Here is a 17,369-nt window from a genome sequence, read left to right as displayed (position 1 = left end):
GGCTTGTGCTCACCCAAGGTGGGGCACAGAGCTCACCCAATGTGGGACTCGAACTCATGAACTGTGGGCTCATGACCTGAGCCGAAGTCAGATGCTTAATGACTGAGCGCCCCCAGGCACCCTTCTCTACTCATCCTTTGAAGCCCAGCCCATCCTGCATTCTTCAGGAAGGGCTTCCAGGGGAGTGTTTGTGCAGTGGTTGCTGTAGGTCTGATGTCTGCCGGGCTGTCAGCACCCTGTGTCATCCTCAGCACCCATCACATGGCTGCACAAAGCCACTCAGTAAGCATCGTGCTGCCTCCTATCTATCCACGGTCCCAGGTAAGCCCATTATTCTAAGTTCCCTGCTGTCTGGATCCCTATTCAGCTTCTAGGTGCTTCCAAGCCTGAAATCACAGCCTGGAGTGGGGGAAGGGACATGTGTGGACTACAAGATGTCTCTGCAAATCAGTCTTCAACTGCTGACACCTCATGGCCAATCAGACCCCAAGACATTCATTACAGTGATGTCTGGGTCCAATGAGGACAGGTTATTGGCCTCTGTTAACTCATGTGGATCATGCCTCATGAGCCAATCACAGCAGCTCCCTCCTCCTGTTTCCATGTCAGGATCTTTTAGGAGGTCCTAACCTGGTTAAAGGTCTAGGTTGAGGCCAAGCTGTGTGTACTTTGCCCTCCTGCCCCATTATCAGAGCAACAGTTTCCTCCTTTCCAGTCCTTGCTACTGTCCTGTTCCTGGCATCTGTTTCTTCCTGCCCCTTGTCTCCCTTTCTCCAGCCCAAGTAGCCATATCAGAGAAGTGTAGGAGCGCCTGGGTGGCTCAGTCAAGCACCCAACTCTTGGTTTCACCTCAGATCACTGTCTCACGGTTCGTGGGTTCAAGCTCTGTGTTGGGCTCTGCACTGACAGCACGGAGCCAACTTGGGATTCTCTCTCTCCCTCTCTCTGCCCCTCCCCGACTCATTTTCTCTCTCTCAAAATAAATAAACATTTAAAAATAATAATAAAATTAAAGACAAAAAAGGAAAGTGTATGGGTGTGAGGTCAGCTGTTGGGGAGGCAGACTGGCCCTATGTGAGGGGAGGCTGGGATCCTGCTGGGGGGGGGGGGGCAGGAACAGGGCCCTGCAGAGATGCCTCCTCCTTTCCCTTCTTCTCAACCACTGTCAGTACGAGTCAGGCACCCAGACCCCAGATGTTTCCTGCTGCGCTATGTATGTGCGTTTGTGTTCATGTGCCCCTGCTCCTGCATACACACCAGTGTCGGCCACTGGCTCCCCTGCCCTGACCTACCACTTTCCCCAGGAAGGGATGGAGGCGAGGTAGGGATGAGGGGAGGCAGGAGGAATCTTCCTATCTCTGTCCCCACAGTACTGGAAATAGACAAGTTTAGGTGGACCCTAAATGGGTACCCCTAAGCCTCTACCCCCTGTTCTGGGTCAGGGGATGTGGCAGGGGGAGGGGGTGTGGACACCAAGAGGGGGAATAGGGTACCAGGCCTGGCCTCTGTGCCTTTTAATGTAATGTGAACAGCATGCAAAGCAGATGCAAATATTATGCAAACTAGGACTTTTCTTTTTCTAGTCAACAGCTCTGACAGACTCTGAAATGGGCTACAGGGGGCCAAGAACTCAAGGGGAGGTATGGAAGTGAGGGCATCATCACTGCTTTGTCAAGAGAATGCTACACTCAAAACAGTACCTACCTGAGCACCTACTGCATACCCGGCACCGAGGTATATAGTATATTGGGCTGCTGAGGAGTCAGATGAAAACCAAGGCATAGAGGAAGTTTAGGAAAGTGAGAACAAGATCCGGCTCCATAGGAGTTTGGTTGAAGGCCTTTCAGAGACATCCTGCATGCATTTAATAGCATGTGAGACCAGATAGCAGAGTGGTTAAATTCTCCTGTTCTGGCCTCACCTAGACCTGGGTTTGGTTCCCAGCTCCATTACTTTAATTGCTGTGTGATCTTAGGCAAGGCACTTTAATTCTGAAGTTTGTTTGTTTGCTTATAAATTGAGAACAGTGATACCATAGACCTCCTTGGGTGGTCATAAGGCCTAAGTGACACGTATGGACTGCGGGTGGGGGGTGAGGGCATTGTGCCTGGCCCAGGGTAAAGTCTCCATAAAGGAGAATTGTGCCTATAGGAACTGCTTTGCTAAGGGAGCCTCCCAGCCCTCCACCAGCTACTGCCCCAATGAGCTCCAACAGCACAAAATGCAATAAGCATCTGTTTGGGGGCAGGGCCTGGGTTTGCTTCTCTCTGTCCCCACAACAACCTTGTCTGGAGGGTCACTCAACTGATTGAATGAATGATAATTGAATGGTCTCAACTCTTCTGGCAGGCAGGCAGGGCAGGCCAGGACTGAGACCACTGAGGGGTTCGGAGGGTTATCCCCGGGTTGTGGGATCCCAGCAGTCACTGTAGTAAACAACCATTGGGTGAGTCTCTTTCTATGGATCCCCACCCCCTCAACTTCCCTCCAAACAAAGGTGTTGGGAGGGGATGGGGGGGAGGAGCTTCTGCCCTCAGCAAATGAAAACAAGGTCAGAGGTTGGGTGGAAGGCCAGGGGATGGTTCTGGTACAAAGAGGTAGGTGTATGTCTGGGGAGAAGGGGGAGTTCAGGGTGGTGGTAGAGGTGATGGAGTAGTAACAACACCCATAATAAGAGCCAAAATTTATCAAGCACCTAACATTTTACCAGGTTATATATGGTATTCAAACCTTACAGTAACAATCTTGATTATTGACCCCTCCTTTTTTTAAAGTTTATTTTATTTTTGAGAGAGACCGTGAGCAGGGAAGGAGCAGAGAGAGGCGGGGACAGAGGATCCGAAACAGGCTCCGTGCTGACAGCAGAGAGTCCGATGTGGGGCTTGAACTCACAAACGGTGAGATTGTGACCTGAGCCGATGTTGGACGCTTGACCACTTAACCGACTGAGCCACCCAGGTGCCCCATCAACACCCCCTTTTAAAATGTATTTTTATTTTTTGAGAGAGAGCAAAAGAGAGAGCATGTGAGAACAGGAGCAGGGGAGGGGCAGAGAATCCCAAGCAGGCTCCACACCGCCAGCATGCAGCACGATGAGGGGCTCCAACCCACGAATTGTGAGATCATGACCTGAGCAGAATTCAAGAGTCCAACGCGCAACTGACTGAGCCACCCAGGTGTCCTGATTATAGTCCCCTTTTTAAATTCTTGAGGAAATTGATAGAGATGCTTGCCCAAGGACACTCAGCTGGTGAGTATCAGTACCAGGATTTGAACCCTGGCATTCTTGCTCCAAGGCTTTAACATCCACCTCTAAGTAGCTCCTTCCCTGCTCCCAATGGCTGACCCGGGTTCAAATCCCTTTTCTCTCACCAAGCTTCTGTTGCTCTTCTTCACCCCCACATTCCCTTCATCTGCCTGGATATATCACTAATCCAGTAACCTGTCCTCCACCCCATTGCTCCCCTCCACCCCCATGCTTTTCCCCTCCTCCCTGCTTGTATTTTTGCCTTCTTCTGATCTATATTGTAGCCAGAGGGATCTTTTAAAAATTTAAGTCAGACCATGTCACTCCCAGCTTAGAACACACCAGACTCCCATTGCACTTTGCATAAACCCTGACCTCTCACCTGATCTGCCAAATCCTGCTCCATTTGTTTCCCCTTTGGACCTGAGGTCATGCCCAGAGGGGTGTGTTCCACACCCTGTCCTTTGCCTGGCTGGTTCCTCCTGATCTTTCAAGCCTCAGTTCAGCTCTCACCCCCTCAGAGAGACCCTCTTTGACTACTAGAGTTAATATGGTCCCCTTCCTGAGGTCAGTCTCACATGACCAATTTTAATATCTCCATGGCTCTTCAGACTGTTTGAAATGATCTTGTTCAACTATTTGTTTACTTGATTATGGCCTGTCTCCTTGAATTAGAATGTACGTTCTGTGAGTCTGGGGATAAGACGATTTGTTTTCTGGTGTCTTCATAGTCTAAACAGTGCCTGGCACTTAGTAGGTACTTAAAAACAAAAACATCTGAAAGAATGTGTGATCTGGATCAAGAAGTCTCGGCCCTTCTCTACCTCAGTTTCCTTTTTCTATTGGGTTCTGCCTCCTTGGCTCAGCCTCCCCAGGAGCGCTCTGGATGAGCTCAGAGATGGCAAAAGGCTCCCTTCGGGGGAGGGAGGGCACGATGCCCGCCGGGGGATGAGGTCAGCGCGGCAGGCACTTCTCTGCCAAGCCGGAGGCCAGCAGTGTCGAAAAGATCCTTTTGGCTAGACCCCTGCCCGGGCCTGAGATCCTAGATGGGCAGGGGAGGGCGGCAACCCCTTCCTCCGGTGGGAAGCTCCTCCCGGTGGGGCCTCGTCTCCCCCCCCCCTCCCCGGGGAGGCAGGTGGAGCTGCGTCTTCATCTTTGTTCCCATCTGGAGCGCGTTTGGCGCGGCGTGGCGGGGGCGGGGCTGCGCCCCCGCGGTGCCCGGAGAGACGGGCCCGCCCGCTTATCTGATCTGCGGCTAATTGAAACTCCCTGCTCGCGAAGGTCAGCTCGGTCCCCTGACAGCTGCCGAGCCGAGCCGGGCCGGATGGAAAACCCGGGCTGTGCAGGGCCCGGCGGGGCGCGGTGGGGAGGGGTTGTGGGGGGCTGCTTCTGCGGCAAAGTAGACAAAGGCGGCCCCTCCCTCCTCGTGCGCGCCGCTGGGGGTCCCAGAGGTAGCGGCCCTCGCCCTCACCCGGCGGGGCGCTCCGGCCGGGTCACGTGACCTGAGGCCACAGAGGAGGGGGGTGACACCCTTAATCCCTACGCGTCCGCCCACCCGGCTCCCACGCCGGGGCCCCGTCTGGGGTCTCTGGGAGAGTCACCCCCAACTTCCTGCCCCTACCCCGCCTCCACGCCCCGGCTCTGAGACTTCCTGCCTCCCCGGCTCCGGGCAGCCCAGGCTGTGGGAAGCTGGCGGGGCGGGGGCGGCCTGATCCCCTCCCCCTGCGCGCTCCACAGGGCGCTGGGGGTCCGGGAGGAAGTGTGCGCGGTGGGGGGCACGGCCTGGCCCCGGGGAGGCCATCCGGTGGGGCAGGTGCGGTCTTAGCCCTGGGAGGGAGGGCTGGCGGGCTTGTTGCTAATGGTGCTGCGGCGGGGGGAGGGCACCGCGGGGAGCCCCGTTTCCAGGGTTCCGGGTGCGGATGTGGCTAGCTCTGGAGACTCCAACCCCGCCCGCCGCGCCCTAGGCGAGCCCAGGCCCTGAGCAGCCTGCACGCGTCCCCTCACCTCCCGCCTTTTGGGTCTAGGCTGAGGTGCTGGGGCGCTCCCAAGGTGTAACTTACAGCCTCCAGGCAGACCGCGCCCTTGAGCAAAGCCTTTTAGGCCTCGGCTTCCCCAGCCTGAAAAAACCCTAACCACAGCTACCATTTTTCAGAACCTCTTGCCAAACATAGTGTTAAGCGTTTAACGTACTTTGTCTCAAGGCTCACAATTCCATTTTGCTGATGAGCAAGCTGAGACGCAGAGAGGTTGTGACTTGCCCGAAGTCACATAGCTAGTAAGTTACCCAGGAGGGACTTGGCTGACTCCAGAGTTCTTAACCACGGGTGGTCTCATTTTAGCACGAGCTTTGGAGTTGTGCGCCTATATAGGTCGATCCCCCAGGGTATTCACAAGTGCGGTGAGCCCCTCGGCGGCTTCTTGCCGCACATGTTCCCGTCTTGGAGCTAGGCACGTGTTTCTTGGCGCATTCCCGCGTGCTAGAGCCCGGGGACAGAGGCACAACAGCCTAGCGCGCTGGTGCCCAGGTGCGCCGTTCTCGGTTGGGTCCCGGCAGAGTCATATGGCCTGAGCCGCGGGCTGAGTGGAGCGGGGGCGGGGAACTCGGAGTAGAGTCCACGCGGGCCGCGGCGCCTGGGAGGCCGCAATCCGGGCGCCTGCAGCCGGCGAGGCGCGGGGTGACGCGCGGGGGCCCAGCTACCGTGACCTCCTCCGCGGTTTCCATGGAGACGGTGCACTATAAATAAAAAAAAAAAAAAAAGAGGAGGAATTTCAAACCCGTTTTCTACGGCGCTTGGCGGGAGGGGGGAGGAAAGCTCTCTTTGAATCGAGTTTCCCATTTCACCTTCCCAGGCGGTGGGAGAGCTTCCCCCGCAGCCCAGCCGGGAAACTGCCGCCCCTCACACCGCGTGGCGCCCCCCGAGGAAGCTAATTAGCGCAGCCCGGGGAGCTGGGGACTGGGGACCTGGCCCCGGGGGGCCGGGTCCCGCCTCTTAGGGGGGCGCCTACAAATTGCCACCCCCCCCCCCCCCCCCATCTCTCCAGGCGCGCACGCAGCCCGGCGCGGGCCGGGGCACAGGGCGCAGGCGGGAGGTCGCATCTGCAGCTTTGGCGCAATGAATCAGGCGCGGCCGCCGCCGCCGCCGCGGAGCGCGTCTGGCATCCGGAGTCTCCCGGGATCGAAAATAATTTGGGCAAAGCGGTGGGAGGTGTGTGCGCGCGCGCTCCGAGGGGAGGGCGGGGGAGCAGGCCGGGCGGGGTGCGCGGGGCGGGGGGAGGTGCCATCCGACAGCCCCGCTGTGGTGAGAACAGAGTTGACACTTCTTTCCTTTCCACTTACTGCGGCAAGTACGGAGAGGAAGCTTAACCCTCTCGCTGCTTGGAAGATTGGAGGCGCCGCGAGCGCCCTCGTGAGGGCGTGCCAGGGTTGGGGGGCAGGTGTGTAGGGTCTTTTGAGACCGGTCCTTGCTGCCTGTTGGCTTCAGCTCTCTACCTCCTTACACTGGCGCCTGAACATTCCTCCAGTCATCCTTCGGGAGTTTTTCTCGATTCCCCTTTATCTTCTTCAGATCTGGCTAGTGTCAGCCCTAGGGCCTCAGTTTCCCAACCTAACCAAGAGGATGGGAGTTCTTCTGTAGCTTTTCCCCTATCTTGCCACCCGTTTTGCGACCCCTTGGGTTGGGCATTGGGCAGAGACGGGGGTGGGTGGTTAGGGCAATGCGTGCAGGAGTGGGAGCTCCACCCTCCTTCATCTCCCGCTTACACTCTGGGCGCCCTTCATCAAAATGGCCGGGTTCCTGTTTTTGCTTCTGACGGCAGAAATGTCACCGCCGCTGCATTAAGCACACTCGGTGGGAACTGGGTTTGGCTCGAGGAGCTGGCGCTCAGCCCTGCCAAGCTGCTTGCTGCAGGGGGTTGGGTGGGCCGGCTGGCCAGTTGGCCTGGCTGGGGTCAGCCTTTGTCTGTGTGGGTTCCTACCTTTCTGCCTCTCTGGCATCCCCAGGCTTCCCCTCCCTCAGCTTTGCTCAAGTTTCTTGGGGGGAGGGAGGCATCTGTTCAGACCCTTGTGGCCGTTTGGCTCAAGGATGGCCGGAAGAGATGATGGGGTAGGGGCAGAACTCACTTCTTCCGCCACATCCCCATGTTGGGGAGCACCTCTGAAATTCATAATCTCCCCATTGGAGGAGGTTTGTCCATTGGATGAGGAACAAGTGGTAGCCAGGCCTCAGAGCATCCCCAGCTTTGTGACCTGAGGTTCCCCCAGCAGGGCCTAAGCAGGGGTGCTTTCCAATTTCCTTTACCTTCTATGCAGCCAAGGGATCCCCCCCAGGGATTCTCAAACCTTGGTGCACATCAGACCACTTGTGGATGTGGGGAGGGAGGCAGATGTGGGGAATATGTAGAGTCTTGAGTCAGTGGGTCTGGGGTGGTCCTGTCATTGCTTGCTTCACAAGACCCCAGGGGAGGCCTTGGCTTTCACTTGGAGGCATGACCCCTTAAGACCTCACCCAGGAATCAGAGCTAGGAGTCCTACAGAGATCTGACGTCATGGCAATTAGCACTCTCACTGCACACCCTGGGAGATTGGGAGAGGAGAAGGGAGTGTCTAGGGTCACCTGGTAAGGCAGGGGCTTCATTGTTAAGAGTATGGCCTCTCTTGACTCTGCCCCTAATCAACTGCATGCTGGAGAGCAGATGAGCTAAACTGTGCCTTGGTTTCCTCTTTTGTAAAATCCGGATAACACTAGCAGTTATAACACACCAAAACGATGGGACACTGTGTGGGAAGTGCTGAGTGCAGGTCCAGGTACTTAGTTAATTCCATGATAAATGTGAACTTTGATTACCATTGTCATCACTATTAGAACCAGGACTGCAACTCAAGTGGTTCAGATGGTAGTTTTGGGAGCAGAGGGTCAGGCCCAACCATCTCTGTCTGGTTCCCCCAGTCTGGTCCTTCAGGGGCTCCATCAGGTCCTGGGCAGGGAAGAGTGCGTGCAGGGCAGGAGTCAGTCCCATGAGACCAGGGGGTGGTCTCATCTGTGGGTGTCATCCGTCTGAAGCCCTAAAAAGGGTATCCTTTTTTACTCTAAAGAAGTATTGCCCTCACATAGCTCTAATAGTTAGGGATGCTCATTGGGCACTGGCCTGGTTAGTGCCTGAAGCCTTGCCCCTCCTAGACCCATGCCCAGCTACACTCTTTTTTTTTTTTTTAAGTTTTTTTGTTTGCATTTATTTATGTAACCTCTACATCCAGTGTGGGCCTTGAACTCAAGACCTCAAGATGGCCTGCTCTTCCGACTTAGCCAGCCAGGCACCCGTGGCTATGCTCCTTTGTCAAGTCTCAGATTCTCTGCTGGTGAGGAAAAGGCCAGGTAGCCTCCCGAGGGATGGCGGTGAGACAAGGAGTGTTGATTTTGGGCATTTTGGGAGCAGGAACAGGATGGGAATGGGGATGTGGGATTCCACCTCCCTTAGGAGCTCAAGGAGGACATAGGACCAAAATGTTACTGGAACATAGGGCTGATGTCTGCTAAATTCAGGGGCTTTGGGCCTACTGGTTTCTGAAGTGTCACCCAGGGATTATGGTCAGAATGGTGGAAGGACTTTCTGAAAACGAGGGCTGTGTTCTGGAGAGGGTCCTAAGGTGGCGCCTGGACACGAGCGTTTTCAAGTCTGACTTTGGGAAGGAGTGTGTGTTTACTTGAGCCTGGTGGACGGCTGAGATGATCTCTTAGAGCTCCTTCCTTAGAGGGCCCTGCTGTTGTCACACACACTTGCCCACACGTCTACCCTTGCTCAGCCAATACTCATCCAGATTCACATTGGTCCTCATGTTTTGATGCCTCCACATACACATTTTTATACACACATGCTAAAACATCACACGTGCAATGCATATATATACACCTAGGCATGAACACACACAAGTATACGCTTGGATATCCAGATGCATAGAAATTAACATGCGTGTACACATGGGTATCCTCATGCACCCATGTACACATCAGTACTTGTGTACACACATTAACACTCATGTACACACACATGAGCACACACGGGCAAATGCCTAGGCGTTTACTCTCTCATCAGCTCATTTGTGTGTATATGGATTGCCTGTTTCCCACAAGGATAGAGCTTCATTGCCAACTACCCCAGAGAACAGAGATTTGTTCAACCATGCGTAGTGCTCAGCAGTTGTACAATACAGTGTTATTTGGAATAGATGATTAAATGTATAAGTGTGTACAGGAATGTATGAGTCAATAATAACCAGATAGTAAAAGCACCCACTGTTTATTGAGCACGTACTTTGTGTCTAATCCTTGGCTAAGTGCTGTCTTCACAGGTATCACCTCATCTAAGCCTAAGTAGGAAGCGAGTGCTACTATTATAATTCCTGTTTAGGCCTGTGGGAACTGAGGCTCTGAGAAATGGTCAGTACCTGTATTAGTGTCCCAGGATGCCCTACCAAAGTACCACAGGCTGGGCGGCTTCACCCACAGACATTTATTGTCTCACAGTTCTGGAGATTAGAAGTCCAGATCAAGATATTGGTCACCTCCTTTTAAAGGCTATGAGGGAAGGAACTGTTCCAGTCCTCTGTCCTTGACTCGTAGATGGCCGTCTTCTCTGTATGTCTTTATATCGTCTTCCTTGTATGAGTGCCTGTGGCCAAATTTTCCCCTTCTTGTAAAGATACCAGTACTGGATGCGAGCCCACCCCAATGACCTCATTTTAACTTGATTATCTCTGTAAGGACTCTGTCTCCAAATAAGGTCACATTCTGAGGTCCTGGGGGTTAGAGACATCAGCATATGAACTTCGGGGAGGACACAATTCAACCCATAACACTACCCAAGGTCACATGTCTAGAAAGTAGGGTAAGCAGGATTTGATCCGAGATCTGGAATGCCAGAGCCCACACTTTGCTCTTATTCTGTTGTAGTGTGTGTGCGTGTGTGTGTCCTAGTCGTCACTCTCTGTAGCTCCCATCTCCCACCAGCACGTGGGCATCTAGTACCTGTGCGCATGAGCGGCCAGTGGCTCTCCCTCACTGGCACGCTGGTAGCTTTAATGCTCCTTTGGCTATGATATAGGGACCCAAAGCTGTTCTCCAGGACCCTGGTGGCTGGTGCTGCCCGACAAGTCAACAATGACAGGAATGCTTGGAGATGCACACAGGGGCCGGGGCTGCCTGACTCCCTCCACCAGCTGCCATCTCGGATCCTGCGGCCTCATTTCAGAGGCTGCTGGCTTTGAAACACTCGGCCCAGTCAGGCGGGAAGCTAGAGCCAGTGTGGGGGCAGGGGGCGGTCACGAGGCCTTCCTGCATCAGCTGGGGCAGCTAGGACTAGGCAGGCCCTGTGCCGACCTTTGTCCTGATAGCCTGAACCTTTCCTTGTGCTGCAAGAAGGCAGAGGGGCTTGACCTTACCCCTCCTGCTCCTCTGAGCTTGGCTAGAGATGCTAAAAAAGAAACCCGGCCCTTGGGCCAAAGAGGGAGAAAAAGCCCCCAGTCTGATGAGGGAGGCACCGCCTCAATCCTACAAGGACCCCAGACTTGGGCCTCACGGCCTATGCTGTCAGAGGTTTTTCAGTTTGAAGAGTCCTAGTTTTTCTGTCTCAATTTGTCCATCCATGCAGTGGGGATGACAGTCCAGTTTGCTATGAAGGTTCTGGAGTTACTATGGCAGGGAGGGACCAGGATTGACATGGGCATCTTACTCCCTGCATAGCTATAGCATTCAGGGGGATGATGATGATGATATGGTGATGGGTAATATTTACTGAGCACTGATAGGGTCTCAAACTAAATGCTTACTGCATTCTTTACCTAATTATTTACCTAATCATTTAATCCTTCCAAAAAGTCCAGGAGGCAGCTACCATCATCACTGCCATTTTCTAGGTAAAGAAATGGGTTCAGTGAGGTGAACTTGCCCAAAGTCACCCAGTGAGAGAGTAGAGGTTTGACCCTACTCTATGCATTCACAGCAGGCCCTGAACTTGCATGAAGATGAGGGTCCCCAGATGGAAGGCCTGGGAATGAGACTCTTCCATGGCTGGTAATGGTTCTGGTGTTGGGGTCCCCACACTCTGAGCCCTACCCTTGCCTTGGGGTGGGGTCTGAGGTGTGTTCATAATGATGACAATATGTATCCTTCACCAAGGTAAATCAAGCACCTGACTCCACACCTTTGAATTTGGTCCTCACAGCAGCCCTGTGGGAATTATTCCTGCTTTACAGATGATGATACAGAGTGCTGGAGTCAGTCTCCAGAACAAGTTGGAAGGGCTGCACAGGTCCCAAACTCAGGTCTCCTGAGTCCATGAGGATAGTCTTTCTGCTAGAGGCAGGCAAGTGTCTTTGGATGCTTTTTTAAGTTTATTTATTTATTTATTAATTATGATTTTTTAACATTTATTTATTTTTAAGGGAGACGGGGACAGAGGATCTGAAGCAGGGTCCATGCTGACAGCAGAGAGCCTGATGTGGGGCTCGAACTCAGGAACCGTGAGATCATGACCTGAGCTGAAATCAAGAGTCAGACCTTCAATCGACTGAGCCACCCAGGCACCCCAACAGGCAGGCAAGTATCTTTGGGTCATTTCAGAACAAAAGTTCTGGTTCCTTTCCCCAGTGCTGGGTTGCTGAACTGTGACTGAATGTAGGGACAGGTAAGGAGAGCTTGTGGTTTCACAAGAACCAGTTCCCAATAGCAACACCAATGTCAATAGTTGACATGTATTGAACACTCACTTTGTGGCATGGGTGATGTATATGTGTGTTTTTGTAGCCTTAGAATCTTTTTTTTTTTTTTTTTTTTTTTTTTAGGGGGAGAGAGACAGAGAGAGCAAGAGAGCACGGATGGGGAGAGAAACAGAGGAAGAGAGAGAAAGGTTTTTTTTTTTAATTTTTAAAGACTTATTTTTAATTTTTTAAGAATATTTATATATTTTTGAGAGAGGGAGGGAGAGAGAGACAGATCACAGTGGGGGAGGGGTAGAGAGAGAGGGAGACACAGAATCCGAAGCAGGCTCTAGGCTCTGAGCTGTCAGCACAGTTTATTTATTCTGAGAGAGTGTGTGTATGAAAGTGGAGGAGGGGGGGGAGAGAGAGAGAGAGAGAAAGAGAGAATCCCAAGCAGGCTCCATGCTCAGCATGGAGACCAATGCAGGGCTCACATTCACCATTGCAAAATCACTGCAAAATCATGACCTGAGCCAAAATCAAGAGTCAATCACACAACGGACTGAGCCACGGAGGCGCCCCCTCTCAGAATCTTCCTTAACAGCATCCTTCAGGCAGCTGCGGCCAATGAAGACGAGTAGGCACAGGAACTCCGTTCAAATAAGCCAATTTTAGTAAGCACCTATGCTGAAGCGGGCACTGGGCTGGGCCCACGGGATGTAGGGGACAACAAGAGCAACATGTGGAAGGCAGATGTAAGATGTTGTGATAATATAGGGGAACAGCTAGACTGTGGGGACACAGACACCAGGGCTAGGAAGGATTTCCCAGAGGAAGTAATATTTAAGCTGAGAACGGAGAGTTAATAGGGTTTAGCCAGGCAAGAAAGGGTTGGGGGAGGGGAAGAGTTCTAGGCTGAGAGAACAGCCTAGAACAAGGGAGGCCTGAAGGTGGGAAGAGAATAGCCTCTCTGATGAACTTAAGGAAGCTAACTATGGCAGAGAATGGCATGTGAAGGGCTGTTGGGGAGGGCAGAGCATTGACTCAGGGCACTGCAGGCCAGGATAAGAGGTCTGGTTCCGACCCTGTGGTATGGGATCTGCTGATCCAGCTTCCATCCCTGTTTCCACGTGGTACTTTCCTATCTCCAAGACCCTTTCACATCAGTCAGATCCACCTAATACTCTTTGAAGTAGGTGGGGTATGGGTCACTGTGCCCATTTTATAGATGAGGAAACTGAATCTCAGAGGTTACAAGCTTGGTCCATTTTACCTGGTAAGGCTGGTAAGAGGGGCACTGGGCCTCAGCCCCAGACATCTTCAGGCAGGTGCTGAGCCAAGGGTCTGGGCTACTTGCAGGAAATCAGTGTGGATTCTGGGACAATGGTTACAGGGTGGGGTAGAGGCACAGTCTGGTTTAGGGAAGCCCTGGGACTGTAGGGGGAGGGTGGGGATTCCTCCCCCTGAAGCTCCAGGCTGCACAGGACTGCTGCTGCCTCCGTTTCTCCCTCTTGCAGTCCATCCCCAGTGGCTTACAGGGGGTGAGTCAGCCTGGATGAAGTCACCCACTTCCTCGCAGCCTGCGCCCCCTGACCTGGAAGGCGCCTGCCAGGGGCACCAGCCGAGCCGGAGGACAAGCTGGGCAGCTCTCCAGGTTGCTCCCTCGCAGTTGATTTAGGGGGGCTGGAGGTGTCCGGAGCCATCAGAAGCAGCTGGGTGTCTGGGGCTGCGAGGCCCATAAGTCATGCCACCACCCGCCGTTCCCCGCAGTGCTCCCCGAGAGGTCTGTGATGAATCGCCAAGGACTGGGCTCATCAAAATCAGTTTATGCCAAAAGGAAATTAATTTCTGTTTCTCTGAGATGGGGTGTGGGGAAGGCAAGGGCAGCTCCAGAGTCAGGCCTGTGACAACACTGTGGGGAGGGGCTGGAGTCCTACAGTGTGGCCATCGTGGTCCCTGGGCTAGATGGAGGTCCTGCCCATGCTATAGAGGGGGTGACTGAGTCTCCAAAGGAGCCTCTTAGTCTTGGGAACAAGAACCCAGATTTTGTTCTTTTTATTAATTCTTTCTCTCCTCCTCCCTTCTCTATTTCTGTAAGTATTTCTTAGCACCTACTATGTGCCAGGCACTGTTCTATGGTGAGAACACTATAGTGCATGGGACAGAGTCCTGCTTTCATGGAGCATACGTTCTGGTTAGGTAAGACAGACAGACTGGTAATAGATACGTAAGAAAGTGTAAGGGGAGAGTGCTAGGCCAGCCTTAAAACAGGGTGGATGTGACCAACTTACCTAGCTGATCCAGTGGTCAGGGAAGACCTCTGAAGAGTTAGGTAAGCTGATACTTGAGTTTGGGGAAGAAGATAGCCTACCAGTTGTTAGGCAACTCAATATCTAGCCCTGTTGGGGCTGGGGCTGGGGCTGGGATAGGAGGAGAGTGCATTTTAGGAGAAGGAACCAATGAATATAAAGGCAGGAAACTCCCAGCCAAGCACTCCCCTTGTGAGCCCTGGCTGCCGACTGCATCCACTGTGTGCCCAGCCTGGGGCCTGGTTGTGTCGGTGGTGGGGGGTGGGGGTGGGAGCAGGCTGGGTACATGGCTCTGCTTCCTGGAATGTCTGTCTTACTAGGAGGAGAGTTCGGTAATTGAATACATTATCTTTATTAGAAACAAGAATGGACTGCTTATAGGGAAATTCATAAGATTCTTTAAAGATGAAAGAGATGTCAAAGAAACAGCCGGTGGGACAGCTGGCCCTGGCCCAGCGATCTGGTTTCAGTATTCTTGAGCCCTGGGGCTGATTTGTGGTAAGGTGTGAGCAGCTGAGTCAGTCCTTTCTCCACCCAGCTTTACTTGAGTCCCTCTCTCTGTTAGGAGCCCTCAGTGGCTCCCCGTTGCCCAGTACCAAGAATAACAGTTGTTAGTTCTTGACTAGTTACTTTAGGCTGGGCAGAGCGCTTGTCTGAATTCTCAGAACAATGCTATGAGGTGGATACTTTTATTATTTTCATTTTGCATATAAGGAATGTGAGCCTTGGAGAGGGGAAGAGACTTTTCCAAGGTCCTGTAGCTGGTCAGTGACAAAGTCAGGATTCAAACTCACAGCCTGAGCCATTAATTGCCACAGCCTCCCCTGTAGCTGCATCCCACTCTTATGAACTCTTGATCCGCTTTCTCCTTATCCTGTGCTCCACCAAACTAGCACAGAGCTCCTTTGCTGCTCCCCAACCATGCTACACAGGGTCCCACCTCAAAACCTTTGCATGTGCTGTTCTTTCCATTTGGAGTCCCTTCCCTCCCCAGCTTTTTGTTGAAACCCTAACCGTTCTCCATGGTTTAGTTTGGCTTCTTCCTTCCCCGTGAAGTCACGCGTTTATTCTCACAAACAGGGAGGCTGCCCTTTATGTCTTATGCCCCACAGTTCTATTGGGGCTACTCTCTGGTCCCTAATCACACATATTTTGTATGCCCAGAGATTGGAGTGTGACAGTCTAGGATTTAGATTTTGGTCTCGTTTCTGTCACATATTGACTCTGCCATCTTGGGAGGGGAACAACCTTTGTAAGCCTCAGTTTCTTCATTAGTAAAGTGAGGATAGTGGGGAGCAAATAGACGATGAATTAGAAACTCATCATAGAGTCCAGTTAGCACCGAATAAGTGGCGACTATTGTTACATAGCCTTTCCCAGCCTCAGTTTTATCATCTATAAAGTGGAAGAAATAGGAGAAATACAGTAATTCAATGCTCCCTTGTAGGGTGGTCATAAAAGGGTATCTGCTACACAGCTAGCTGGTGCTCAACCAGAGAGGTCAGATTTAGGGATTCATCACATTTCTTTCCCTCCCAGGCCCAGCCCAGGGTTTTGTGGGTTGGAGAATATTTGTTCAGTAGAAGTTGAGGTAGATTTACATTTCCGAGGGATATGGCCTCCCTCAGTCCAGGCAGCCCTCAAACCCAGCCTGGGTGCCCACAGCATGTCTAACATCATCATCATCATCATCATCATCATCATCATTAATTTTTTTGATATGGGCAACTGGTATTTGCTTCATTTTATGTAAAGCACTTTTGGAAAACTTCGCTGTTATTGATCTGTAACCTATTATTTAAGTACAGTTAGTGGCTGCACATGCAGCTTCAAGTAAAGCCCCCAGTTCCCTTCCAAACAGACAGCTACGAGTCCTTCCTAAGTAGCAATTTGGGAATGCTCTCTATCCAGCGCGCCCCCCCCCCCCCCACTGCCCTCCCTTGGTTATGAAGCAAATTCTCTGGAAACTGTTCTTTAGTGGGTGGGGTGGGAAGGGTGGTGGTGGGAGAAGATCCCAGCTCCTCACAGAAGGAGGCCTTCAGCCACCTTCACGGGGAGACCAGGTCTGAATAGAATTAGCAGAAAGATGGACTGACCCAGGGGCAAGCTGGGAAATCTACTTTGAGGTGGGGGAGGGGGCTGTCCTTAGAAGGCCAGTGGGGCCTTCTTCCCTAAAGACCTGCAGTCTTTCCTACCCATTCTTCAGGGCAACTGTCAGTTCACTTTCAGAGCTGAGAAGACTAAGTGCCAATGGTCCTCATCTTGGGGCTATTTCTCTAGGGATTGGGATGGATCCTACTTTAGAAGTAGAGACAGGGGTGCCTGGGTGGTTCGGTTGGTTGGGTGTCCGACTTCAGCTCAGGTCATGATCTCACGGTTCATCAGTTCAAACCCCATGTCAGGCTCTGTGCTGACAGCTCAGAGCCTGGAGCCTGCTTTGGATTCTGTCTCCCCCCCCCTCTCTGCCCCTCCCCTGCTCATGCTCTGTCTGTCTCTCTCAAAAAAAAAAAAAAAAAATGAATAAATGTTAAAAAAAGATGTTAGAAGTTCAGAGACAGCCAATGGGAGGCTTGATTGTGTCTTCTTTTGGGGCCACAACCAATGGAAATGGAGCTTTTCAGAGGAAGAGGCTCTGTCCAAAGAGTAGCCCTTGAGGATGGGGGTTCCTGCAGTCTGGTGGTCCATTGGGTGCCCAGGTGTCCCTGGTTGGGGTCTGAGCATCAGTTTGAAAGCATTGGAGGAGCTGGAGAAACTACTCGTAGTTTGGAAAATTGGGTTAAGAATAGAGAAAGGGGGCAGCAAACCCTGGGAAGAGTATCTTTTTGGTTCATGGTGCCTGAGAGTTTCAAGAGATCCTTTGTCTGGAGGGACATGGAGACCTGGGAGTAACTGAGCCTCCAGGTGGCTCTGTAGGCCTGGTAGCCCCTCCCTCCTCTCCTTCCCCTCCCCAATATTCCACAGCCCTATGTATCCAGGAACAGCAGAGGCTTTGCAGTGAGTGACAAAGCAGATGGTGTGTGGTGTCAGGAGGAGAGAGAACTCCTTGGGCTTGTCTGGTCAACCTTTACCTCCTCTGCCCTAGAGTGTTGAGAGTCCAGCCATCCTTATTGTATATTCACTT

The sequence above is a fragment of the Panthera onca genome, chromosome A1 (assembly GCF_046562875.1).
Source record: "Panthera onca isolate mPanOnc1 chromosome A1, mPanOnc1 haplotype 2, whole genome shotgun sequence".
NCBI classification, from domain to species: domain Eukaryota; kingdom Metazoa; phylum Chordata; class Mammalia; order Carnivora; family Felidae; genus Panthera; species Panthera onca.
Note: the sequence above shows the minus strand (reverse complement) of the source record.